This window comes from Oculina patagonica, chromosome 6, assembly GCF_052425735.1.
Source record: "Oculina patagonica isolate OP01 chromosome 6, crgOcupat, whole genome shotgun sequence".
In the NCBI taxonomy this organism is placed as follows: Eukaryota; Metazoa; Cnidaria; class Anthozoa; order Scleractinia; family Oculinidae; genus Oculina; species Oculina patagonica.
This window is the reverse complement of record NC_135763.1, coordinates 32,826,644-32,853,908: the sequence shown is the minus strand read 5'-3', so window position 1 is coordinate 32,853,908 and position 27,265 is coordinate 32,826,644. Positions and strand designations below refer to the sequence as shown.

General features: G+C 39.2%; 1 long non-coding RNA gene and 1 pseudogene across 2 annotated transcripts in view; one reads left to right on the top strand and one right to left on the bottom strand.

Annotated features, from left to right (window-relative positions):
* LOC144656658 (uncharacterized) overlaps positions 1-27,265 on the top strand; it is a 523,850-nt gene that overhangs the window by 338,128 nt on the left and 158,457 nt on the right. The gene's annotated exons all lie outside the window — the stretch shown is intronic.
* The window catches only part of LOC144656453 (uncharacterized), a 37,888-nt pseudogene that overhangs the window by 2,089 nt on the left and 8,534 nt on the right, over positions 1-27,265 (bottom strand). The window contains exons 2-10 of the transcript XR_013571304.1: positions 25,150-25,225; positions 9,373-11,335; positions 8,375-9,271; positions 5,897-6,773; positions 4,969-5,226; positions 2,972-4,203; positions 1,590-2,454; positions 1,130-1,257; positions 532-652 (exon numbers count right to left, since the gene is read on the bottom strand). The product of XR_013571304.1 is annotated as an uncharacterized LOC144656453 (transcript). The remainder of the gene's footprint in view (positions 1-531; positions 653-1,129; positions 1,258-1,589; positions 2,455-2,971; positions 4,204-4,968; positions 5,227-5,896; positions 6,774-8,374; positions 9,272-9,372; positions 11,336-25,149; positions 25,226-27,265) is intronic.

Sequence of the window (27,265 nt, the reverse complement as noted above, 5' to 3'; positions counted from 1 at the left end):
CATCCATTCGCAAGGCAGAAAAGAGCGTATTTCATATAACGGGGAAAAAAGCGAGTTGCGTGTAGCGGAAGAAAACGAGTTTCGTATGGCGGGAAATAGCGAGTTACGTTTGGCGGGAAAATGCGTGTCTCGTATGGGGGGAAAAGGTGAGTTTCGAATCGCGGGTTAAGAGTTCGTTTCGCGGGAAAAAGCGAGTTAAGTGTGGCGCGAAAATGCAAGTATTGTAGGCGGGAAATAGCGAGTTACGTGTGGCGGGAAAATGCGAGTTTCGTATGGCGGGAAAAGGTGAGTTCCGCGTAGCGGAAAAATGCGAGTTTTGAATCTCGGGGGAAAAGCGAGTAAAGTGTGGTGGGAAAATTGCGAGTATGGTATGGCGGGAAATAGCGAATTACGTGTGGCGGGAAAATGCAAGTTTCGTATGGCGGGAAAAGGTGAGTTACGTGTGGCTTAAGAACTAGCATATGTTAGTCGGCAGAGGGCCAAGTATAATATTGAACACAATAGCGGCTTTTTCTTTATTGACCAACTTACCTCCAAACATATACAGCACTCATCATGCCCAGAATCCGGTCTGCACTTATGTTTTCCTTCTAGACGTTTGTCCAGGCAAACGTTACACACCTCACAGTGGAATGATTTGTCTTTGTGGATTCTTGGAGAAAAAAAATAAACTAACATTAGTTATATAGAAGTCAGATACGTGGAGAATTGAATTAGAATCAGGAATAAGGATTTCTTAATAAACTTATCGTTTTGTATTGTTTGTGTAACAACGAATAAAATACAGTAGTACAGAGAAAATTTGAGAAACTCTTTGGTAGCTGCCTTTAAATCTTGCAACAGAGATAACATTGAAATTCGCGATAATTGCTCACATACAGGTATACTCCGTGCCAAGAACATAAGAACTAAACACTAAAATTGTGGTGAAGTATTCCCAAGTTATATGAAAAGAGTAATCATCTTCAAATGCAAATACAAGGAGTTGCAGATGATTTCCTCCTATGTTAGGGGTTTATATGAAGAATCATTTTGATACAAAGAAACGTGTAGTTTTTGTGCACAATGGACAAAGATGGGTTTATTACTACATACAACATAAATGGAGAAGATATTTCTTGTTTCTTACCGGCATATTCCGCATTTTTTACAGTGGTACGGATTCTTATCCACACTGGTGAAATGTTTACAGATCGAGCAGAAATAGGCAGACATTTGAGCTCCACAGCTGCAGCATTTACCACTGTCTTCACCAATCTACAACGAAGAATGGGGACAAACGTTTTTAAATGTTTTAAATCAATATACAGGTCTTTTCATTCATTTTTCTTCAACATTCAAGCTGTATTGAAATAAATTTTCATTTCTCTCTTTACTATATTTTCTGAAAACATATCAATTTTCTATTGTAAACTTTCAATCAATAATTTTCAATCAGACTAATCTAACCAAGCTTACGAATCTAACCAAATATTTTCAAAATTTTGATGCATAGGGAGGGTAGGAGAAAAAAAGTTCAAACCTTCCCAGCGCTTTACTGTGGCCGAAGGCAGTGCTCTGTTAACAAATTAAAAATTTAAATATCTTACCTCTTGTTCGTGTTGACAGAATGAGCACTTGAGGTGAGTGGCATGGCTTGCCTTTGCTTCTTCATTGTCACATGCTTTGGAGTTGTTGTGGCATCGATGGCATGAATAGAAGTGGCTGCAACAAGGGAAGCGCACTCTACAATGTCTCTGGTAATGTTCACACAACCACTGTGAGCGGCCAGTAATCGCCTCTTGTTCCTGAGGCCACCTGCTGGCTTCCTCTAGCTCCCTTGCTTCCCTCTCTCTTCTCTTCCTTGCTCTCTCTTCTCTTATTTCTCGTTCTTTTCTCTCTATTTCCCTTCCAAACTCTTCCCGTTCCTCCCTTTCCCTGAGCACCCTTTCAACCAAAGCACACGCCTCTTCAACACGCTGCTCCAAAGCAAGCAGGGAATTGTCTGTGGATTCAACCGAGTCAGTACCAAAGTCTCTGTTTAACATCGAACCTCCAGTGTTAGCGGAAAGCAAAGAAGACCCTGCACCTTGTGGTTCACGATTTGCGTCTGCATTAGCACCAGCAACTAGCCGCGATAATATCGAATCATCAGAAGGCAAACCAGCCTCAATGTGTCTATTATAAATTTCTCTATTAACACCAGTAACTGATCGATCACCAGAAGTGTCTAACGTGTTACTTCTTAAAGTGCCAAGCGTATACTGACTTGTCCTACTAGCTTCTGCCTCTGATTGGTGCCTGACATCCGCTCCATCGCTCCTTGCTACTGTTGGAGGTGGCAAGCCAGCACTTCCTAACTGTACATTAACTTGAGCCATGTGCCCTGACGAAGCACTTGGCAGATAATCCTGTTTGCAGTGATGCTTGACTGATTCCCTAGTCCTGAATTTGCTGTCAAAGCTGTTTGCGTTTTTTCACGTTCTGAAGACGTTACTAAAGTATTTCCATTAAAACCACTACATCTTTGTGCGCCAACTACAGGGGGAGTTAACTGGAGGTTCTGCAGTTCCCATTAATGAGCCATTACCAAAATGCGAACCAGTCATTCCTAAATGAAAACGTTGATTCATTGGCACTGATGAGTACAATTCTGAACCAACTTGCCTACTTAACGGTAAATGAGGTTCTCTGTCAAAATGTCCAGTTCCTGAAAGTCTGCTAGTACCAAGTGGAAAGTTACTCGTTGATGAATTGTAAATTGAGGAACTGAAAGCACTGCTCGATGGAAAGTTACCATTGACTAAGCAATTGCTGCCTTTAAAATAGCTAGGTGAAGGTCCTGGTCCAAGTCCAATTTGACAATTATAAGAGTAGCCACCCACTTCAGTATGGCTACCATATCCACCACCAGGTACGGGAGGAAAGGGAAACTGTGGTCTGCTATGTACATCAGCTTGACATTCACCAAAGTATGGCCTAGCTTTGTAACGTCCTTAAGCTCATCATACCATCCACATATGAAGCTCCTTGTAATGAAGTGTCTTTAGACACACTTCCTTGAATGAAGACTTTCATGAAGGCCCTTGTCTTGCGAGTGTCTTGCTAAGAAAGCATTAGCCACTCCATTTGCCATAGGTCCAGCAACCTCTTGTGGCACTAAGTCAACCAGGAGGCAAGTGAGGGTGCTAGTGGGGCCATTTTCACGGGGGGTCTGTCCCTGGGTCTAGCACCTAAGCGCTCCCATTCATTTGATTGTGTGCTAACATCAGCGGCCGATTGATCTACTGTGGAGTCTTTTCCAACACCATTGCGTGCACCAGACCAATTTTGTTCCACAGAAATGTCTCCATCTGGAAGAGCATCTTTCATTAAGCCAGGCACGTGGCCTGAAGTTGGCCTTCTTCCCACCCTGGTGGGACCACCATCTACAACATCCTTCCCTACACCAGCAGCACACCTCTTCTCAAAATGAGATGGTTTCATAGGACCATTGCAAACGCCACCAGAAGCCTCTGAGATTTCATAAACTCCACCACCTTGAGCACCACCAGCTTCTGTAGTAGCCATGCCTTCACTTTCACATTCATCTGTATCATTTGGCAGCAGAGAACTTTCCAAAATCTCGTCTTTGCTGCTTGTTGGGCTAAATGAACTATCCCCAGCAGTTTCACTATTCTTAACATCAGAAGAAAGGTCTGGCGTTGCTCTTCGTGATCTTTCACACACATCTTGTGAAGTGCATGAAGAGAACATTGAATCGTCACTGAAGGATTGCGCAATCATATCAGAGCTAGCTGACAACTCTGAGGAACTAACAGCTATGCTACAATATTCATTTGACGGGAAACCACCATTAAATGAGTCCGGGACGCGAGTGCGTTCTTTAGCATCAGAATAACTATCTGTACAGATGAATCACCACAATCAGCATTGAGAGACAAGACAGCCTTATCACCTCCACTATTTTCTGAGTTTCCATTGGACATGTTGCAACCAGAGTCTGCCTCGTTACCTTCTGACTCCATGTCGTTCTCGTCATCACCCTGCAGGTGCATTCCATCTGAAGGTTCCTTAGCTGCATAATCATGCCTTCTGGAAAATACATCCAGTTTCTTGTCTTCTGAAGGAACAAGTCCACTAATGCTGGTAATGCACTGGAGTCTTCGTCTGGTGATTCTTTACAATGAATTTTGTCCAATATTCTTTGGTCACTGGGACGACCTGATATTAAAAATTAAATGATCAAAAATAAAACAAATTAAAAACATCAAGATCATAAACGTGCTATCTTAATGCAACTGTCATCACAGCTCACTACCTGCAAAAAGTAGTCTTTTGTAAGTTGTAGACTTTGAACACTTTCAGTCAATCGGTTGCTGAAAGGATGGATGATGCTTTTCACTGGAGTAATCACTATCTAGTGGATAGCTAAGTTTGTTTTGTCAACATTTATCCACTGGATAGCTATTTAATAATCCGGTAAATAGCATTACCGTATTTTCTCGATTAAACGCTGGGTACCGAATAACGCCAGGTCTCCAGGATGGAATTGAACTAGGCCCCTGAGGTAATTATTTAAGGTATAATAAGCTGGAGCTATGCCGCCAGCTAAATGTTGTTAAAACAACAAAGAGAAATTGTTGCTAAATGAAATTAAGGCACGAATATGCTGCAGAAGTCATATAAATGCCGGGTCCACCAGGTCAAGTGTATAAACGCCGGGGGCGGGTAATCGAGAAAATACGGTATCCACCCTTTGAACAACAGCAACCAGTGCATTAACAATTTATTATGGGAATTTTGTGGTACTGCACTGTGAACATCCCAGGATGTTTTTACCACCTATATTATAATATGCAGAGTTTGATTGTTTTGTCAATTTTTAATCACGCATAATTATGATGAACTTTGCTATTGATCACGTTTAATGGCTTATGTTTTCAAAAACAAACGACTGCAACTTGAAAAGGAAACACTTTTTCTTACCAGTTCCTGCACTGTTAGGTAAAGGAACATCAAGTTTCTGCAGCAGATCAAACCGCTTAATTCCTTCAAGTAGCTCTTTCACATAGGTCATTGACAATTCTCCTCTGGCTTCCAGTTCTTCAAACAGCTTGAAACCTTCCTTAATCCTCTTGAGTCGAAAAGCATCCACTTTGGGTTTCACCAGCAACTTCATCTGCTCCAGCTCAACTTCTGACAAGGAGTTTGAGATTTCCAAAAGTCTTCCATGTAGTGAGAAACCTGACCAAGAAAACAATAATGCTTAATAAATGTACACATAAACTATATTTATTCCATAAAATTTCAGAAGAATTTCAAGTAACTTTGAGGTATATTTGAGTAATCGTATAATACAATTTTACATAAATCATGAAGTGCCTCTAAGGGGCAATTGAGATTATAAGACTTCTGCTTGCAACTTGGGATCTGCCATGTTTTAGAACATGACTTGGGTCCCATTAACAGCTGTACCATCTTGTCACAACGATCACAAGCAAGAAAACAATTTCTTTTGCAGGCTACTGCATGCAAAAAGTGGGTAGCAGTCCATGGTTGATGTCCTTTGCTCAAGCTCACATGGCTAATTCAGTCACAGTATGTAGCTTTGGTAGTAATCTTGTGCAGTTTGCATTCAGTTGTCTTTCGTCCTAAACCCCTCTCCCTCCCTTTTACACTGCTTGTCATTGTGACAGGTGCCAGGATGCCTTACATGCTCATGGCTGGGGTGCAGGGATTGCCAGCCACTGGACCAAAACTTGGTCTAGGGGCTGGCTGACTGCCTGGCCTTCAGTGGAAGCAAGACACCTCAGGCACCCAATCTCCATTATTTTAGTGATGCAGTTGTTAACAAAAAAATATAAAAACATGCAAATTGGCCTTGATGTACATGAATAGAGAAAGTTTAACTTACCTGGCTCTTGTAGAGGACTGGCCCCACCACGAAGTTTTCCTTCCATACTGGTAAAAGCATAAGATGCACCGCTTGCTGCACAAGATGTGCTCTTCTCACTGGCATGTGCTCTGGATGACAGCACAAACTTTCTTGCTGCGCTTCTGCTTATCCTCAAGGAATGTTCTTCTTCCTAATCTCTAATTCAAGCTGCTGTTTCTCTGTCTCACATTGTTGCAACTGCTCCTTCAGCTCAATTATTTCCTGCCTTAGTTCATGACTCTGATTGTGAGAAAATGCAACCTCACTTTTGAGAATCCAAATATCCTCTTCACTTAATCCAGTTCCATCTTTTAACTGCACAGTCACTGTTGTTTCTGCATCGTTAAAGCTTTCTCCAGAAGGTAAACCTTCTTCATAACTTGATCTCATGGTGGGACAATCTTGGAGCAAGTTGTCTCCAACAGGTCCGTTTGGCACCTTCTCTTGCAAGGTGCAAAGGTGATTCACTGCCACCAACCCAAGCCATTGACGACTTCTCTTGCAAATGATCAGCATTGGAATCATCTTTTTCATCACATCGTTCAGCAGCCACTCTCTCAGGAAAGATAGGTGACATGTTCTGTGAGAACACAGGCATCTTATTCACAGCATTGGATGGGCTTGTAGGCAATGAGTTCAGTGAGGACGTGGAGCCAGGTGATAGAAGAGTACTCTGTGTGAGGTGCGTGCTATCATCCAGAGGTGGAGTAATAGTTGACAACATCTCATCAGTGCCTGATTGCTGCGCTTCTGGTGATACATGTCTGTTACTCAAGAGGCATTCCAGCAGGTTCACACAAACCTCTGTACTAATCTTCTCAACAGGATGGCCAGAAAACAGGATGTCTTCCGCATTCTATAAAAAACAAAGCACCGTTTTACTGAATGAAATACACCAAAGAAACATCTTGGCATCTTTCAATTAAAGACAAAACTTACAGTCAAAATGGTCAGCGCGTGCCGCGTATTATTCCAGAATATTTTGATAACGGCAAACGGATTGCATTATTTGTTTCAAAAATCATTCATTTAATATAGGAAATAACCGTAACGCGTGCGGAACCTGTCAAAAACAATCAAATCGATAATTTTGACAGGTTCCGTGTTACGTGTTACCGTTGGATGATTTCCAACATTCAATTTTGTGTGAACGAATAATGCAATCCATTTCTGTTAATCAAATGGGCTGACTATTTTGACTGTAAATCGTATTTTACAACAACTCCCATAAGGTGACATGTACCTCCTGCAAGGTGATCATGTTCCTTCTCAAACCAACACCCCAGTTTGAAGCAATGTTTCCATCACATGGTACAAAATGACACCTCACTGGAGGGCTAGCTCTGCCCTTAACAAATGGTAAACGTCATAGCGTGCACTATTGAGTTACAGATGCACGCGGGAGGTTGCTAAGCACGAAAGATGCGTATCGCCTCGGGCGACTCTAGCTTCTTGAGTGCTTAGCAAACCTCCCAAGTGCATCTGTAACTCAATAGTGCACGCTATGACGTTTACCATTTGTTTTATACACAACTTTTAGGATATTTATTAAAGTTTCTTTGAGTAAAAGTGCGCGCGCTTATTTGAAAAATTGCGTGTAGTGCTCGCGTAAACGCTGACGAACCTAAAAGAAAAAAACAAACAAAACAAAGTTTTGAATTATTTCAAACTTGCATTATACCTCAAATCTTTCAGCTTTGGAGAAATGTTTTTTCTTATGTTTAACTTTTTAATTCACAGGAAAATCAAACTGTAAGTAGTGGCACTTCTTATGTCATGTCGCAACAGATCAGCCGCGCGCACAGGTTGAAGGCATACGTCAGCGTGCACCCATGGGCAAATAGTAGACGCTAAATTAACCAATCAGAACGCGCGCTTTACTTTAGTTGTGCTATAAAAGGACTTCTAAAACAAAGCGACTTTAACCAGTCATGCTTGACTTTCCAGAGGGTAGCTTGCCCTCCAGCATGGCAGATTTTGTCCCATGTCCATTTCAAGGAATTAAACATAGAGTATAAAGAGTCAAGTATACTACATATACATCTAGCACCTCAGGCCAGTTCCATAAGTGTTGTTGCATCAAATTCTGATTGGCATTCTCTGAGGCAATTGTAATTTTTGTTTGCTAAATGGCTTACTAATGGTGGTCATTAGAAAGTCACTTCATGGTTGACATCTTCTAAATCCTAAAACTCTCCTCTGGGAGAATAGGACCATGGTTGACATACCAATAGTATACAGGGCCATCATTAAGGGCCATAACCTGTAACACCTTTTATGACTGATTTAACTTGATGTTATGGGTGAAGATGTGTACAGAGTCAAATGCTAGGGGAGATAACTTCATATGTAAACAGCTGCTTTAAAACTTGTATGACAGCCCAGTGTATACCCAGTTAAACCCTTTACTATAGATAGATCAAACTTGGTCTGGTTTAATAACAAAGTAAAATGTACCTCATTTAGTAACACATCTGCAGATGGTTTTCCCTCCAGGTGATAAGCTTCATGGTTTTTCAGGTGACATGTGCATGTGAATCTGAAGGTTCCAATGAATGGCTTAGAGCGAGTAGACTCTCTTTGGACATCTCTACAACCACAACCGCAGTTTGCTGACTCTTTCAAGTAGTCACCACAAGGCAACTGCACAGATGCTTCAAATTTCACCCTGACCACACGACACAATGACTCCATTGTTCTATCCAAAGTGTTTTTCACCAGTGAACAAATGCAAGTTGACTCAAACTCCTTTACAGACCGGCATTTCACAACAACAGATTCTTTCTCCACAACAACAGACAAAGAGGAATTGTCTGGCTCCAGAAAAAGGAAAAATTCTCCATCATCCACAGCAGAAGCATTACAAACTTCATCCCCTTCCACCTTGGTTAGTGCTAATGCCTGACCTAAACTGAAAATCAAATTATCACAAAGAAGCTCAGCCTGGCGCTGACTGGAAAGTCTGTATGAAAAGTAAGAGACATGGGCTTGAAGGCTTAACAACAGAGGTCAAAGATGCATGGGCAACAGAGCCAATGTTGCCAGATTCTTTGTGCGAGTCTGACAGTTTCAGCTCCACTAGAAGAGGAAAGAGGTCAATCTGAGCAAACAGTGAAAAAGAAGCACAAAGCATTCTCCCGGCAATGTCAGTTCCATGTAGAAGTCCTGCCTCTTCTAAGTAACCTTTTCTAAACTTTGGTTGCAAAAACAGCATGTTTACACTTTCACGGAAGGCAGAACCAATGCGGCTTAACTCTTTCATTTCCAAAACTTTAGAAGTCTTCCAAAACACAAGAGAACTTGATTCTTTCCATGGCATTTGACGATGTGAGCAAGAACACATTAGAATCTTCACTACCATCATTTCCAAGAAGCATAATCAAGTCTGTCCTCGATCAGTTTGAAAACAGTCTGGTGGGGGAGCTGATGTCAAAATGACAATATACATATCTGTCAGGACATCCACACTCTATGTGAGATAAAATAAACAGTTTGGCCAGCGAAATCTAAAATCTGTGGCTCCTCTGTTTCATGCACTTGCAAACAGCTAAGCAGTGTATTCAGATGGTTTCTTCTCTCCTGGCCTATTTTCATGTGCACCAGATTGACAATAGAAACCACTTGAGCAACAAAACAGGAACCCATGTATCTACCTGTCCCAAAATCAGTCTTGGCTTGAAAGAACATGTTGGTGTTTTCAGGGGCAATGATCTTGGCTGTCAAGCAAGGTTCATCTTGTAAGGGTACCTGCTGTTGTACTTCAGAAAATTGTTCTTCTGCTTCTTCAACCTCGCCCAAGGAGGCAAGCAACACACCAAGTAAACTACGGCAAGTCTTGACATCTGGATGGTCACATCGCAGCCCAAGCTGAAGAAAGATATCAATGGCCTTCCTCACTTCGTCTACAGCTGCTCTGGATTCTCTTGCCTTTTGCAAGATAGCTGCTGCTTGAAAGTATGCACTGCCTGTCTTTGGAGAGACTTCACCACAAGCTGATATGAAAATATCCACTGCTTCCTGCACAGTTTTTTTGGCACTCTGGAAATTTCCTTCTTCACTAGACAGGAGGGCAAGCTTTAAAAGAATCTCTGCTACTTCTGGGTGATGATGGTTCATTTTCTTGAAAAGGACTAGAGCTTCAGTTAGATGAGTAGATGCCTCTCTAGCCTGGCCTTTCACCAGGGCACAGGTACCCAATAAACTCTTGCACCATGCAACCATATGATGACCTTTACCAAAGTTATGGACGAAAATTGCTTCAGCTTGTTGAAGAGTTTTAAAAGCTTCAGCTGCGTTTCCAGCACCAAGTTTAAAGCTACCAATCTGGTACAGCAATGAGCCATAGAGAGAATGCTTTCTGCCATGTACCAGCAGGAATGTAGCTTCAAGCTTTTCTAGTAACTTGCATGCTTCTTCAAGGTGATCAATATCACGGTACATCTTTGCCACTGTTATAACTATTGTTATAAAGTCAGCATTTATCAACTCTGCTTTGGGCAGGTTCTCTGCAGTATTGGATTGACCCATCAACACAAACAAACAGGGAGGCAAACTCTTCCAGGTCTTCACCTTTAATTTTCTCACCACTCTGTTCTTTAAGCTGCAAAGTCATCAACTGCTTTGCCAAGTTAACTTGGGAGCCTTCACTGGCACTGCCAATTTTACAGAATACTCCAATCTGCAGAATATCTTGACACCTCTTGTAGTTTCCAAATTCTTGACACAAACCAGCGACCCTCATTAATAATTTCCAGGGTAGGTCAACATCTTTTGTTGTTCTCATTGAGACATCATGGCACAAGGAAGCTGCAGCTATCACTGTAAGAAACGTGCACTTTGATAGTCTCCAAAGATCTTGTATAGAAATGCTAAGTTCAAAGTGGCAACAGCATTCTTCAGATGGTCATATTCACGCTCGAAACAACTTTTGGCACTTGCAAAACAAGTCTCACTCCTCTTGTAGTCAATCTTCTCGCTTAACATTACTCCAAGGTTGTTCATCAGTTGGCCAACACCAACATGGTGTTGATACTGGTCTGCAATTTCTTTCAGACAAGTGGCATCACCTTTGTCATAAGCAAGTGCACATAAGATGGAAAGGGTATTCGGTTTACAACAGGCATCATCTTGGCAGTGAGCTAGAATAATAAACTTGTCTTGGCAGTTGCTCAAGGGTTTCAGAATGGACTCGTAAACACAGCTTTCCACAGATTTAAAAAACTTTTGACCATCGTGTGACCCATCTAATCCATCAATCAAGATGTTAGCTGACTTTTGAACATTGTTAGCTCCTTCCAAAAGCTTATCATTGGGCGGAAAAGTTTCAAACTTCTTCAGGAGGTCCAAACAAGTTTTCACAGTGACTTTTTTTGCAGACATGATGATTAAAGGCTTGTCAATGACAGATGTTCTTTATACCTGTAAATCATAATAAATTAATTGAGACGGATAACATAACATGTTATGACATAAAGGTCGGGACACACCAGGCGACAAGTCGCAGCGACAGGTATTTTGCGACAAGTCGTTCCGTGTGTAGTGCTTCAAAACAAGTCGCTCCGACAAGGTGGTTGCTTGATGCACATGTGGCGAATTTGGAAGAGTAGGAATGTGAACTAGTTTTCCAATTCAAAATCGCAACAATAGATGCATGATGTTCTCTCATTGGTTAATTTATATTTAGGTTATATTTTGTCGCAGCGACTTGTTGCAGAAGTGTGGACCACCAGGACAACGCTGCTTTCACTCATTTTGTCGCTGCGGTCACTCGCACGAATAAAACTGGTTTAAATTTGTGCAACTGATCGCAGTGACAACAGTCTGTTGCAGCGACAAAGATTGTCGCAAAAATGCACCATGTCACAAGAGGCAACATTTTGCAGCAACTTGTCCCTACGACATGTTGCAGTGACTTGTCGCCTAGTGTGTCCCGCCCTTAAAACTTTATGATGCAAAAAACTTTCAAGAAAACAGTGTACATGTACATTGACATGTACCAAAGAAAAAAGTAGTGTTCACACAGGGATTAATAATTTTTGGACAGTTGTCTGGCCAAACTGATTTTTTAAAGTGAAAAATGATCTTTGCAGTGAATTTCCAACTTTAAGCAATTCTGGGCTTCAACAGGATCACAACTGGATCATGCAATCCTGTTGAAGTCCTGATTTTTTTTCAGGCATCTTTATTCCGATTGCTTAATATTGGAAATTCACTGGGATGATTATTTATCACTTTCATAATTATACATCCACATTTCATATAAGTAATGTTTAATAAATGAGCAGCAATGTTCTATCAAGTTTAAAACAATCATGACAAAACAGAACTGCAAATTTATTGAACAGCTTCAAATTCTTCTGATGTATATAGTAGATCAACTCATTCTTGCACAATATTTAGATTTGGGATTATTTTGGCCTAGAAATTTGGTTTGGCCGTGTCTTTATCAGATATAAAGATACTCATTCAACATTTTTTTTTTGCATTTTCTTTATTGAGTTTTTGAAGAATCACTTCATATACATTACATGATCAAATTGATTTTTGCTGGTGGGTCATGTGTGATTTTGGAGCGGTCAAAACAATTATTGTTTTGAGAAAACAAACTGATCAATACAAAATACCTCCCAAGTTGTTTTCAAGAACTGCTCTCGGTTTCTACTGACTTTGATAGTTGGCTTGAAGCTTTGCCCCTTGCCAACTATCAGCTGATAGAAACTTCAAGCTTTCAGTCTAATTGTTAATTAGCATAACCCAGCTGACGTCTATTGGCAAACGCAAAAACTGATTGGCTACACAGGTGCCTTTTATCGGTCATTAGATGGCTCTTGGTGCACGTGCTCAGTTTTTTTTGCGGAATTTTATCAACAAAACATTCAAATAACTAACTTTAGCTATATTTTATGTTTAATAGATCGGTGGCTGGGTCATACTACAACGATTAGACGGCTTGCTTTCTTTTTCTACCGACTTTTGATAGTTGACTCGGGGATTCTCCCCTCACCAACTATCAGCCGATAGAGACCTCGAGCTTGCTGTCTTATTGTTAAATAGACAGCGCCTGCATGGGCAATCAGACTGTGCATTTTGCTGGTATCCAGGGTGACTTCCACAAGAATAACTGTCTACAGTATAAGGTCAATCTTTCTTAAAGTAAAAATTGAATACTGCAGCATTTCAAAAGTAATGCCCCAATTACAAATGCACTTCAACACAAAGTCAGAGTCTTTAAAAGCTGATAGCATTGCTGAATGCCCTGATAACTGAAGCCCCTGTAATATGTACATAGTACTTACAGACTACACATTCTCACATAGTATTACTTACTTAACTGCCCTTTTAGCTTATTGGTGATTGCAGTATTTTCTTGTGCTGCATTTGAAATTTAAAAGGAATCTCAATATCTTTTTCATCAACCATTGCACTTTAGTTTGCAGCACATGTTCAGGCCTAACAAAGTGGCACATGACCTGAACCACAGATTAAAGGTTCAACAAAGAATGCTTAATTGTCATGGTAACTAGCTATGACAGCAAAATGTTTCTGCAAACTAAACAAGGTTAAATTGCTCACAAAACAAGAGTTGAATGCAGTTGGGAAATCAGTATAAATTAAACCCAAAACATCCAATCAATGAACAACAAGGAAAAGATGGATAATGTAAACAAGATTATTTTTTTACATCACATCTAAATTTGACAACTGCAAGTAAATGGACAACTTTTCTTCAACAAAACACAACCTCACCAAAGGTAACCAAAGTGTACTATAGGAGCTTGTATGGATTTGAAATCCATACTGCAGCTCTTATAGAACATCCATACGAACTCTCATAGTATGCTTTGGTTACCTTGACCTCACTAGGAATAATCCACCCATCCAGGTGATATAGGAATTTATTTGACTAGAGGCCCCTGTCACTTTGTCTAAATTTTAAAATTTCCTGTGTCACTTTGTCTAACGTAAGTAACACAAATTCACTATACCACAAACACAAAACATTTCAAATATGGGAAAATTCCCTTTGTCCTAATACAATTGCATGAAACAATTGAATGAAATCCTTTGGTTTACATGTAAAACAGCTTGAAAACAACCCTTTTAATTCTTAGGTTGTGGGGTTAAATAAACAGTATTGTTATTGATTTTGGCCCACAAAAGTTTATTGTTATTACAAATTCCTTTGAGATTAAGCAAACTAGTTTCACTTTCATGGTATTTTAAAAGTATACCTATAGCAAAGTGAGCAAGGTCTAAAAATAGATTATATACAGGGTATTAATTTTTCACACCCTTACCAGACAGTGAGGAGACTCAGTCAACATTAGTGTTTGAGAAACAAAGAGAATAGGGGAAGTTTTCATTTCAGAGAAGTGTTTTAGCTGCCTCATTTTGATCATCTTGTCTGAGCCTCAACATCCCTCACACGCTTTGCTATTAAATTTATGTTTATTATCTGCTTCAACCTTTCTGAAATTGAATGTCAATATATAAAACTCTTTATGATAATACATGTACATGTATGTACTTCGAACTTTTTTTTACATGTTGAATTAGCCATGGCAATCATGTTTCACAATCCAGAACCTCTCCTTCACTTATAAATGTAAAATGATTAAATATATTACAATGGATGCTGATAACGGAAGATTTTGAAATACATTTCAGAATAAATATCAACGCTAAAAATACATGACGTTTCGGCGACGACATGTCACCATTATCAAATGCAAATTTTACATGGTACAGAACAATATTTATAGAAAAGAAAGTGTGAAACTAAATTACGATAAATGAAGCGTGGAAAACAGAAAAATGTGCAGAACTAAGTACTAAACAGTTTCGCTGGAATGGAGTCCTTTTGAGTGTTCAGGGATGGTTTCTTTTTCCTAATTAGGAGCATCTCATAAATTAGGCACTCAAACTTTCCGCGGCATTTCTTTAGGATGGCAAATTGGCTGTGAAGGTCGATCGGCTTTTGATTGTGTTGTTCTTGAAGGTGTTTACCAATTACGGAGTATCTGTGTTCATCGATGCGCAGGTGAAGATGGCGGCTCGTGTAGCCAATATAATTTGCATCGCACGAATTACATTTAAATTCATATACTACACTTTGTTGGTTTACTAGAGAGGGCTTTGTTTCCGTGAACTTCAAATCTTCAGAGATTTTCTTGCTTGTGAAGCCGGACTGGTGTTATTTCACAATCACACAGTTCTCTACGTACGTAGTCAGCCGATTTTTGATCTTTGAATGGCAAGGTGATGCGTACAGGGCTGTCTGCTGGCACAATACAGCTTAGATAACGATCTTAAGATGGAAAAACCTCGACGGCAGAAAGATCTCGCTTTCTTTATTTTCGGCTCATGTTTGAAGCGAGAGTAGTGCTTTTTCAGGCATCTTAACCTCTGATTTTTTTATGGTGCTTTCATTCACGTTTTACATTTTTGATAAGATAAATTCCTTTGCGACGCAACAAGTTTTGATTCAATAGCTTCTCGTGCTAGCTAGCACGCGACATTTAATGCAAATCCGTGAAGTTGTTGCAGTGTAACGCAAGTGCTTTGCTTTTGATTTTCAATTTTTGAATTCAACTTTTGCATTTGTGATAGAAAGAATAAAGACCAGCAAAGCGACGACTTTCGATCAAAAGCTCTCTCGAGTTCGCTAGCACACACATTCATCTCAAATGGAACTTTTCTTACAAGTGAAAAAAGACAAACCGATCGTTGCAACAAATCAGCAATCTTTCCAATCATGCAAAAACTTCGAACTTTAGTTCACAAAACAGCGAAAACTCTCGCGAGAGATTAATCGTTTTCTAGTAAGATAATTGCCGAAATTTATTCCAGACATTTCCGCTTCGGTGATTCTCGCGAGACGAGATTGCGAGACGAGAAACTCATCTCGCGAGAAACGAGACGATAGGTGGTAACTTACTTTTGAGCGGTACTGTAGTTATGCACATTTTACTGTTTTCCATGCCTCATTTATTGTAATTTAAATTCACACTTTCTTTTCAATAAATATTGTTCTGTACCATGTAAAATTTGCATTTGATAATGGTGACATGTCGTCGCCGAAACGTCGTCATGTACTTTTAGCGTTGATATTTACAATGGATGCTCCTTTGTGTTATTGCCTTATCAACTTTGACTTTATAAAATAGATGCTTATGTGCAGAAGCAAGAGGATAATTAGTTTTCGCATCTTAACAAACCTTCAATGATGCATAACCTAAAATGTTTTTAATTTCTGTTATGTGTACGTGCAGTCTGCACCAACCTAACATGCCAATTATCAGGTTTGGCAGTTCTTTTAAAAACAGTGAATTATCATTGACAACAGAATCTCTGTTCACATACATGTATCTTTGTGTGTCCTTTTGTATTCTACTCGGCTGCAGGAAACAGCACATTCATTAGAATTGCAAAAAAAAAGTCAAAAGCAACACAAGCAAAGATTGTGGTATGTTAATTGGATTTATCATCTCCAGCAGACCATGCATGCAGCAAAATCAATCTTTCAACCAGGGAATTGAAAGTGAAAAACAATGCAGTACAGTAACTTTTTTATCGTACATTGTACATGTTTGTACTTAGCTTTCAATTTCATTGGGACTCCCCCTCTTGCAAAACTTGTGCTTACAAAACAGGATTGTGTATCTGCATAAAATTGTTGACCCCTGCCCACATAGCTGATGATTACTTGAAATAAAACACCAAGAATGTCAGTTCAATTCTGCTTGGCTGGCTGTCAGCCATAATTTATCACAGGTAAAAACAGCGTGTTCCTATGATTTGACATTGTGTTCCCTTTTAGTAGAAGGAGTCTCTCCTTTCGCTCGTCTTATTTAAGTTACTTGCTTTGTAGAGTATGATGCACATCCACGTTAATAGTATTGTTTTACGATCACTCAATCTCAAGGTCTCAGATTTCATCTCCTTGTGTTCGCTGTCCCCCGAGTAGTTTTCCTAATAATATTATTTCTTATTAGTCTGTAATACAAATTTTGGGATAAAAAATTAAAGACTGTTATTCAAGTTTCTAGTAATGAGCATGCTTTGCATGTGCCTTAGAGCACTCCTGTGACTATGTAAAGCAATTTACAACATATAATGGTTGCTTACCAGTAGTTTATAGTTTTGCATACATGTAGATACTTGGTTAAATGAAAGTGAATTTTAGATCAATATTTTTTTATTAAATCAATGGATATTGCCTCGGAATTAATACAAATCCAGCAACATAGTATTGTTTATATGTTTTCTAACATTTTGGAACAAATTCAAAATAAAATCTTTGCATCCTTTGGGTTGTGTGGTTCTACATCATAAATAAAATCAACTTTTTTTAGGTAAGGTGGCCCAATCACAAATCTTCTGGCTAAAGTCTGATTAAATGACAAGGGAAGACAAGCATTCAATTATATCACTAAACTGGGCACATCTGAGTCTTTATAAACAACATACAGAGCTTACACAATACAGACTACTAAACACCTTCGTGTTTCTTTGTGTAACTCAGACTTACTTATTATCCCAGACATTTTTGACTAGACGAACTGGAAATAAAATGTATAGAAGTCTTAATTAAAAACAGAATACATAGCTTGCACAACACAGACTATTAAACACCTTCAATTTTCTTTGTGCGACCAAGACTTGCTTATATTTATTTATCCAAGACATTTTTTAATCAACCAGAACACATGGGAGTATTATAAACAACATTACACAGCTTACGCAATACAGACTATTAAACAAGTTTGCGCTTCTTTAAAAAATGAAACATGTTTCTCCTTTTTCTCCCTGTAAGGCTATCTCATGCAGGATCGCACTTTTTTATATATATCGGTACATGTTTACAAATCACTTTAAACTCTCATTTGAAGCCCTAAACAAGTGATCCACATCACATGGCTGTGGCAATATTGTATCACGTGCATGTGTTGAATAAATATTTTGAGCTGGAATCGAAAGTTGATCAAGTGGTGGAAAGAGGGTGAAAGCAAGAGGAACAGACAATAGTTTCTGGATTGTAATCAGTGACCCTCAGAAAAGAAACTGTCACTTCTCACAGCGACATGCATATATGGAACAGGTAAGTGGTTGTCTGCGACTGTTATAAACTAAGAACTGTTGACACTAAATGCACACAATGCTCAGGTGTGTATGTTCATCGTGTAACGGCAGGATTCATATGTACATATTGCCCAATGTGTATCAAAGAACAGGGGACCTTCACCAAACTGAGAAACAGAAAGTTCACCTGACTTGAAATTATAAATTGAACAAACCTTGGCTACTACAGTACAATATGGTACACAAGTTATGGCAACTGCAAACTTCAATGTAAGATCTGCTTACCACAAACATGCTCTATGAAGACATGAAGAAGGCAAGGCAGTCTTCATCCTACTTGTATAATTTCTTGAATAAAACTTGACACTAATATGCTAAAGTACCAACAAAAACGACAAACGCGACAAGCATTTTAAACTGAAAATTCCATCAATTTGTAAAATGTAATAAAGAAAACAAGAATCTTAACATGTGTGCAGTACAAAATATTAGTTAAAGCTCTTGTGCAAAAACTAGAAAACACATGGGGTGCATCGTTTGCTACACCACGATGACTGTGTTTACAGATTGAGTATATAATTTATTAACTAGCCTAGCATTCGCCCGCTTTTTCGCCCACTGAACTTCAGAAAAATATTAACGAATTTAATAAGCATCGATCGGATCCCCAAAACTGATAACTCCAGAACAGAACAACCTAACTCCAGAACATCTGTCCTGTTCATAGGACTGAGCAGCAGTACGTATAACCGAAGGTACACTTTTCTTCGTTTCAGTGTCTTTAGTTTCAAAACCGTATTGCTTGTAGAAAAATATAAGCTTACAGCACATGACCATGTCTTTTGTTTCCGTTTTAACCTAAGGGACCATACGTCGCATTTCAGTCTTGCTCAACGCAAGTTCAGTCCCAGAAAACTCGCTAAAATCCTTTTTTATCAACGCAATTCGCGCACAAATAGCAAAGTGAGCTTGTACACACAACTACTACTTCTGCTAAAAGCTCAACTCTACAGCTAGCTATAGCAAGCTGACATATAGCTTCACGATAAGCTTATATTGTAACGCGTACCAGCGAGAAATATAATTTTAAAATCGACGAATTATCTATAAAACCGACGATTTATTTCAGCCTGTGATACCTTTGCATTCACAAGCGACGCAACTAAAACCGTTTAAAAATGCTGAATAAGCAAAACTCGAATTTTTTAATCTCTACTCCGCGAAGTGCTGAATCGCGCTGTTTTACAGCCGACATGCGTGGCCATATTTTTACCGAATTTAATTTTGAACAGTTCTGCAGCTATAAAAAGTTCTACACATAGACGATACTTCTTTCCTTTTTGAAACTGCACTAGTAAATACCAGTAAATGCATTACTACAACACCATTTGTTGGTTTGGAAAATAATCTTAAATCACAGGAAAGCTTTTGTCCATTTTAATACACTCCGCTAGCCTATTCTCTCCATCCTTTTAGTAACTTATGGCTTACCTTCTCTTTCCCTTGTTATTTAAGATTTAAGTTTATAGAATGAAGAATATGGCAATTACTTACAAATTCTCCAGCTTTAAACTGGCCTTGCAAAAGCTGCGGCACGTTTTCCAATGCGCACAAATCGACCTTGCTCGCCAGTCGTGCATTTTGTCACCACTCTTAGTGCGTTCTGGTCACGTGGTACGAGCAACGCGAGCGAGCGCGGCCGCGCGGGCCGCGCGGGATCTTTGCTCTCCGAAATTAAAAGATCTTCCCACACTCGGGTAAATCTTGGTTGATCAATGTCAGATACCCGCAGATAGCAGATAACAAGTTTGCATTGAAGTTACCCATCAGCACCACATTCCTCAGAGCGCATTGTTAAATTTTGAAATCCAAAATGCTTCCAAAGTTAGGTCTTGGTGGACAGTTAGGTTTTCTTGAAAATAAATTAGGACTCCACGTCCATGACAGCCCAGTCTATCCTTTCTTACGAAGTCAAATTCCGGCAGCCGTATCACTTCATTAGATACAGAGTCCGTCAAGACTGACAAGTGGGTCTCAGTGCGATGCCCAGAACATCGAATTTTACTTCTTTCAATGAGAGATGTACTTCGTGAAGCTTGTTAATGATACCATTTACATAAATGTACAGCTCACTAAGGACATGGCTTCACCGCTCATATATAGCGCTCGCTCGCTTTCGAGATCATCAAAAGAAAGAGTATTTAAAATTTTCAAAAACTTGTTCCAGGTTACAATTACGGTATGAGCATTAAAAATAAAATAACTAAAACTCGGAAAAGTTATTATGAAACAAGAATCGAAAACAACAAACTGACAAATAAAGGTTTGCTAATACAAATGATGTTATACTTTCCAAACTTCTGTTTACTTCACTTTGATTGTCATCAGAAACCCATAATCAAATACTGATCGAGAGCAGACCGAAAGGCCAAGAGATAGAATTCCCATCTGTTGCAAATTGATTTCCTTCTTTTTATTTTTCCTTTTTGTTATTTGAAGGTAACGAATAATAATAATAATAATAATAATAATAATAATAATAATAATAATAATAATAATAATAATAATAATAATAATATCATTGGCTATAAGTCGAGCGATTTTTTTGTTACCAAATCGTACTGAAATAAATTCATCTTTAGCTGAGTGTTTTGGGTTAGTTTTTTCTAACTGGTTCTAAAAAACCAAAGGTTTACGGTGTCGGCTTAGGCTTTTATAGATTGTGCTAGCATAATTTTTGGCATAATTGGAGCTAAAAAGCATAATTTGTGAAACGAGCACTGCCACGGCATAATTAGCAATTTTTAGAACTTTTTGGAGCATAAATTCATAAAATGTAGTAAATATGGTGTACTTTCTACAGAAATAAATGAAATTTAGGTAGTTTGTTCTTGCAATGCGTGTTTTAGCTATACAATTGTGATTGTTAAGTCGTTGGAGGCATTTTACAAACGGTTTAGAGATGCGAGCAGCTAATTTGGACAGCTGACCATGGGCCGTGATAAACTGCCATAAACACAAATAAATTTACAACAACAGTTTATTTAAAAAACATCATAATTTGGTGTCGTTATTGCGCACCTCTATGTATAGAATCTACGTCATTTTGTGAGCATAATTTCGGAAATCAGAAGCATAATTTGGGAATTCTGGCATAATTTTTGCATAATTTGGAAAAATTTTGAGCACTGCTAGTAGCATAATATGCCACTTTTAGGAGCACAATCTATAAAAGCCTATGTCGGCTTATAGCTGAATAAATATCATAATATTATTTCAAGAAAACTGACATTAATACAATATTTCGGTTGGTGATTAAGCATGTTAATTTTATGTAATTTAACAAGAAATGTAGGTATCAGAGAAAAGGTCTAATTCTCTAGAGGCCTTAAAACACTTGCACGCATTGCGTGCATATGTCTAACAGGAAACGAGTGAAGGAGTGATGGAGTGAAGGAGTGAATTCACTTCGCCCACTACAACTCTTTTCCGAGTTAATAAAAATTGGGGGGTCACTATGCTAGTTTTCGTGCAAAATGGATGGCCATCATAGTAAATACTGATACGATCTACGAGGTTTATATTCGGAATCCTAGTAACCCAAATGGGGAAATATAATTTTTAGGAAAAATCATTTCTTGCATGAAAATATTAATGCAGATCAACAAAATAGACTTTGATCTTATATTATAAACTTTTCTAATTGCACATGACCTAATTATAAGAATACGAAAAAATTAAAGATTTTGCTGCGTGTGCACATAAGCACAGTATTCAAATAAAAATATCTCAAAGTAGGATTTTAAACTTTTCTTTAAATTGCGTTATAATGTAGTTTGAACCGCACGACATTTAAATTAATGTCATAAAAAATGTTGTGGTTATTCATCGTGGTAGAGTACAATAATAAAGTATTATTTCGTTTGTCTCACGATCGACGTAGTCACGTGTGATGGAGATCGCAACGTTTCGACTGCATACTGCTAGTCTTCATCACAGCCGCGATAAGGTCGACTGGTTGTGCGTTAGCTTATAAAGCACACGGCTGCGCTGTGATTGGTTGGTTTTCAACAGCTTTGATTGGTGCATTTCGATCCTCAGTGTTCTGCATGCTGGTGTACTGTTGCTCCCTCGGCGGTCCGCAGTCGTACAGTTCTCCTGTTGTTGTGTTTTTTGATCGTGGGCATCCAGGCTTACACACGCCGGGTCAAAGAGGCGATTCACATAAGACTTCACCCTAATAATATCAACAGGGACAGTGGACTGATTGAAATTCCTTAAGCATGGATGCCCACGATCAAAACACAACAACAGGAGAACTGTACGACTGCGGACAGTACACCAGCATGCAGAACACTGAGGATCGAAATGCACCAATCAGAGCTGTTGAAAACCAACCAATCACAGCGCAGCCGTGTGCTTTATAAGCTAACGCACAACCAGTCGACCTTATCGGAGTTATGCGACTTATCGCCTGATGAAGACTAGCAGTATGCAGTCGAAACGTTGCGATCTCCATCACACGTGACTACGTCGTGAGACAAACGAAATAATACTTTATTATTTAAATTAATGCATTAAAAAATGGGGTCACCTTGCTTGTTTAGAAGAAAACGACCATTTATTTCCCTGCCGAGTGACGCGAAGAATAGTACGCGCAGCAAAGATGCGCAATGCAATTAAGTTGAACCACCTTAAAGCAAAAGAGAAAGAGAGACTGCTTGCAGGCTAAGTTTTTATGGACACTACAAACTACACAAGCGTTTTTGGGTGTCGGACAAGTGGGCGACATAATAGGGAGTGCCTCCTTCAAAAGGCGCAGATTTTATTCTGGAGGATTTATAAACTAAATTTACGTGGGCCGTGGCAGACAAACTAACAAGCAGTAAAAATGTTTAAAGCTTGCACTCCATTTTCTTGCGTTTTTGCTCGCTGGTTAAGTATCTGTAACTATCTAAAACCCCGGGCCTAAAACCTATAACGTAAGTTCCATAGCAGGCTCAGACGCGTCTTCTACTTGCGCGTCTGAGCAGGCTCCGTCGCGTAAGTAGCGAAGCCGCGAGAACGTGTTGGAAAGCGAAGCAAGCCGACTGGGAGCCAGCAAGAAAGTGACCTCGCTTGCTTGCCATTTTTGTGGCTTTGTCATCGCATGTGTTTTTCCAAACGTAAGCCTACAGTAGCGTACTCGCAGGCTACGAAAGTTCCAACTATGAACACAATGAATGTAAAAGAAAAATTGTTTTAATTCAAAATAAAAATAACATTTTATTTAATTTATTTTCAAGTATTGCCATCGGCGTTTAATTGGTATTTACACATAGCCTGAATTTCAGAAATCGTGCTCTGGCCACGCGCTCCCGAGAAGAGCGCGACCAGAGCAAGATTTCTGAAATTTAGGCTACAATACGCAGTACCAGAAGTACATAATCTATGTATCATGTACTTCTGGCAGTACAAGGAAAAAGACGGGTGAACTGAGGGCTAGTTGCTTTCATTTATTGCTCCAGGAACCTTACCGAAATAAAAAGTAGCTAAAACTGTAACCTTATTTGAGAATGCAATCAAAATCGCATCATACTATTCAGATTGCAGAGATTGATTTGTTTTTTGCTTGGGTAGCGTTTTTATTATCGGTATAATATATACCGAGGACAGTTTACAACAGTACTATATTATTTCTGCATTTATTGATATATGGCCAAGATATGGAGAGCGACACTCCGGTAAAGCGATAGGCAACGCTTGTCACAGGCGGAGAGGGAAATTTTTCTTCGGGCGTCTTGGGAAAGAACGCGGTCAAAAGCAAACGTGTAATAAACAAAACGCGAAGATACAAAAACAAGGTAAGCACGCCCGAAGACAAAATTAACGCGCCGCAAGAAGTTCATGCGCCGAACACACTGATCGCTAAGGGAGGGAGGGCGGGACGCGATATTTGAACTTTAGTCGTGGTGTTTTACCGTCGAAAGACCTAGAAATGACGTTTACGCTTAAGGGAGCGGTTAACATGACATTGCTTCATCAATAGGAGAGTGCCTTGGGGTTAATTAGCCATTTCCATAGGACCATATGACTTCCATGCATAATAAAGTACTATGGAAATGACTCTGAATAGTTGCGTGTTTCTGCGCGTAAGTAGACAGCCCAATACCAAAAATATGAGAATAAACAATATTTTTAGCAGTATATTACCTTGTATTGCACCTGCCTGTTGAAAATATTATAGAACAGTATAGTTTATCTCAAGGTGAGTCAAAGATAGGCTCGATTTACGCCGCTCTTTCGAGTCCAGTCTTCGCTCCCGACGAGAGGCCTTTTCGGGTAGGAGCGAGGGCTCATTTCCCAAACACCGGCTTGTAATTGAGCCTAAGTCAAAGTCAAAGTCAGCTAACCTAGTTCAGTTCGTGCAGTTCAAGCCATTGCATTGATTTATACCGAGGGTAACTCAGTGGGAAAAACTGAAATCTTGACCATGAATTCAGAAGGACATTGTTGTTGAATTAAGTACTTACTGCCCTGGCTTATTTTATGTGGCTATAAAATGAAACAAAAAATATTTAAAACTTATACATACACCGGCCAGATCTGTTGAGAAGAGTGGAAGCAAATGCCATCCAAGTTATTTACGGAAGACTTGAATTAAGTTTTGTAAACTAAGGCTGTTTTTTAAGCGGAGCAGTATACGGAACTAAGAGTGAACCAGTGAAAATCAAAAATCGAAGACGTTTGCGGAGTCATAAGCTCGACGGAATCGGAGTCGGTAGAATAAGAACGTTCCCATTTTCTTCCGATTACGCTTACGACTTATGATCCAGTGAAAACTAGATTGACGGAGTCGCAAGCAGAAGCAGAAGAACAAACCACCACAGTGCTAGTTCTCACGCATTCTGAGTGCTTCCGTTTTGCTTCGACTCCAAAAATCTAGTTTTCACTGGATCACTGATAAGCGTCGGACTCATATGTGGAATCGAAACTCTGCTTACGACTCCGTCGGTTTGATTTTCACTAGATCGTACTGCGCTTCTAACTTGTGATTACGACTACGACTCCAACTCCGTCGCTAGTGAAAACCGGCCTAACCGCGAACGCGCAAGATCAATGGCACAAGAGAATACTATTAAACAATGATAAAGATAAACTTCTTTACTTACCTGGAGTATGATTTGCTGATTATTTCTCTACTCGGAGTTTGTGCCGTGTTACTATGCGGAAATCGCGCTGCGTAATCTGGAAGAGTTAAAATACCGTGATCATATTTTTATACACTTATCAACTCTTGTTGATATTAAAGGAGGCTTACAACGGTTTCCAGCAATTTCTTAAATTTTTTGAAAATTTAAGGTGGTTTTGAAACCGCTCCCATGGAATTTTTTTAACTTTGCAATCATGAGTTGTGTTTTGTTATGCTGATCATTATTCAATAATAAAAAATGGGGGTCACCAAGTTCGTTTTTGAGCTAAAACTACTTGAAACAAAAATAAATGGTGTTTTAACAGGTTATACTGTTGTTATGGTAACCAATGACGTCATGAAAAAGCTTAACTTGTTCAGCAATGATTGGACAATTGTTTGATATCACTACTGTAGCAAAAAAAGATTTGAAGTGCTGACCCATCAAAGTCTAAGAGCAAGAAATTGCCGGAAACCGTTGCGAGCCTCCTTAAATGGTTCCCCATTTTGTTAACGTTCATGCAACATAGAACATTTCAGTTTTCTATCCATGGGCATTTTACTAGAGATAGCAAAGATGCTTACAGTAGGTAGATTACATTTTGCGTCGAGAATAGCTGCGTAATGCTTAGTATGCCTCTTTATTTCCAAAGACTTTAATATATTATATTGTGTTCTATATACGAGACCAATATCGTAACCCTAAATGTTAATTACTCTTGTTACATTATATTTAGTTGGCGGGTCCACAATTACACTTGGAGAGGAAAAATGATCGGACTTCAAAGGAGCTATCTCATGGAGAACGCAGCTTGAAAAAATTGGCAAATGTTTTCGAGTTTATCGTTCATGATTCTTCTTGATCTTCGTCAATCAAACCCACCATTATTTATTTTGAGCGTTTTTCCGTGCGTGTTGAGAACTCTTATTTTGAGGTTTCCTTTAAAATAGAATACGGCGTCAAAGCTCCTTTGAGTCCACTTTTGCGTGAGAGAAGAAACTTTACTCGCTTACGGTGGTCGCATTCGGTAAAGTTTTTTTCCAACTAAGGTGAAGCACCGTGAAATAGAAAAGGAAAAGATAACAATATCAAGTTTAATTGGCCTGGTTGCTTCAAAGAGCAGACTGTTAACCTTTATTGTTTTTAAATCCTAATGAGCGGGTAAAATACAGTGAAAATATATATTCATTGCATAAGAGTCAACTGATATAAATGTACATTTTATACAAAGTACTGTAGAATTCCGGTTATAAGCCCTGGGCTTATACAACGTCGTAAGGGTTTTTGGGTGGGCTTATAAGCGGAGGGGCTTATATTCGGGAGGGCTTATAAGTGGAAGGAAAAAAACGTTTCGAAACGAGCCTCGGGAGTGTTGATCGAAATACGTTTTTAAGTTAAAAACGCACAAAAAAAAGCAACGTTTAGCCCTGTTCAGTACTGTCATCCGGTAGAGGGGGGCTTATATCCGGGGGGGATTATAACCGGATGTATTTTTTTATTTCCAGGTTGATGGGCCTATAACCGGGGGGGCTTATAAGCGGGGGGGGGGGGCTTATAACCGGAATTTTACGGTATAGTACAATCCAGTTACAGAGTCAATGATAACCAGAACCAGTTTTAAAGCAGTTAGCAACTGGGATATCTCTGGCACCAACTGACAGAGCGGCAGTGGCTTTTGAGCTCCAAATTAAAGAGGAATAAATGTAAATTTGTATGCACCAATAAAGATGACTCTAAACCATGCTTCCAAGTGTGTTAGATTGTTAAGCAATAAAAAAGTATGAGCATTTTTATTATCTTGTGTAGCTTTAGCTGATGATTAAAGTGATTGTAACTATCCGTTTTTAAATGTAAAATATCGATTATTAAAGATAAATCGGTTCACTTAATCAAGCAAGCTTTGAAAATATTCCGTTTATACACAGGTTTTTCTGCGTTTTCAAACCTGCAACTGAAAAAGTAACAGCTTTCTTTCTTTGAAGTAAAAGTGTTGTCAGTAAGTGCGATGAATAACAAAATTTCACCGAGGATCGAGTGCGGTGCCGTGAAAAGGGTCTGGGACTAGACAAAAATCAAAGGGACAAAACAAAACCGC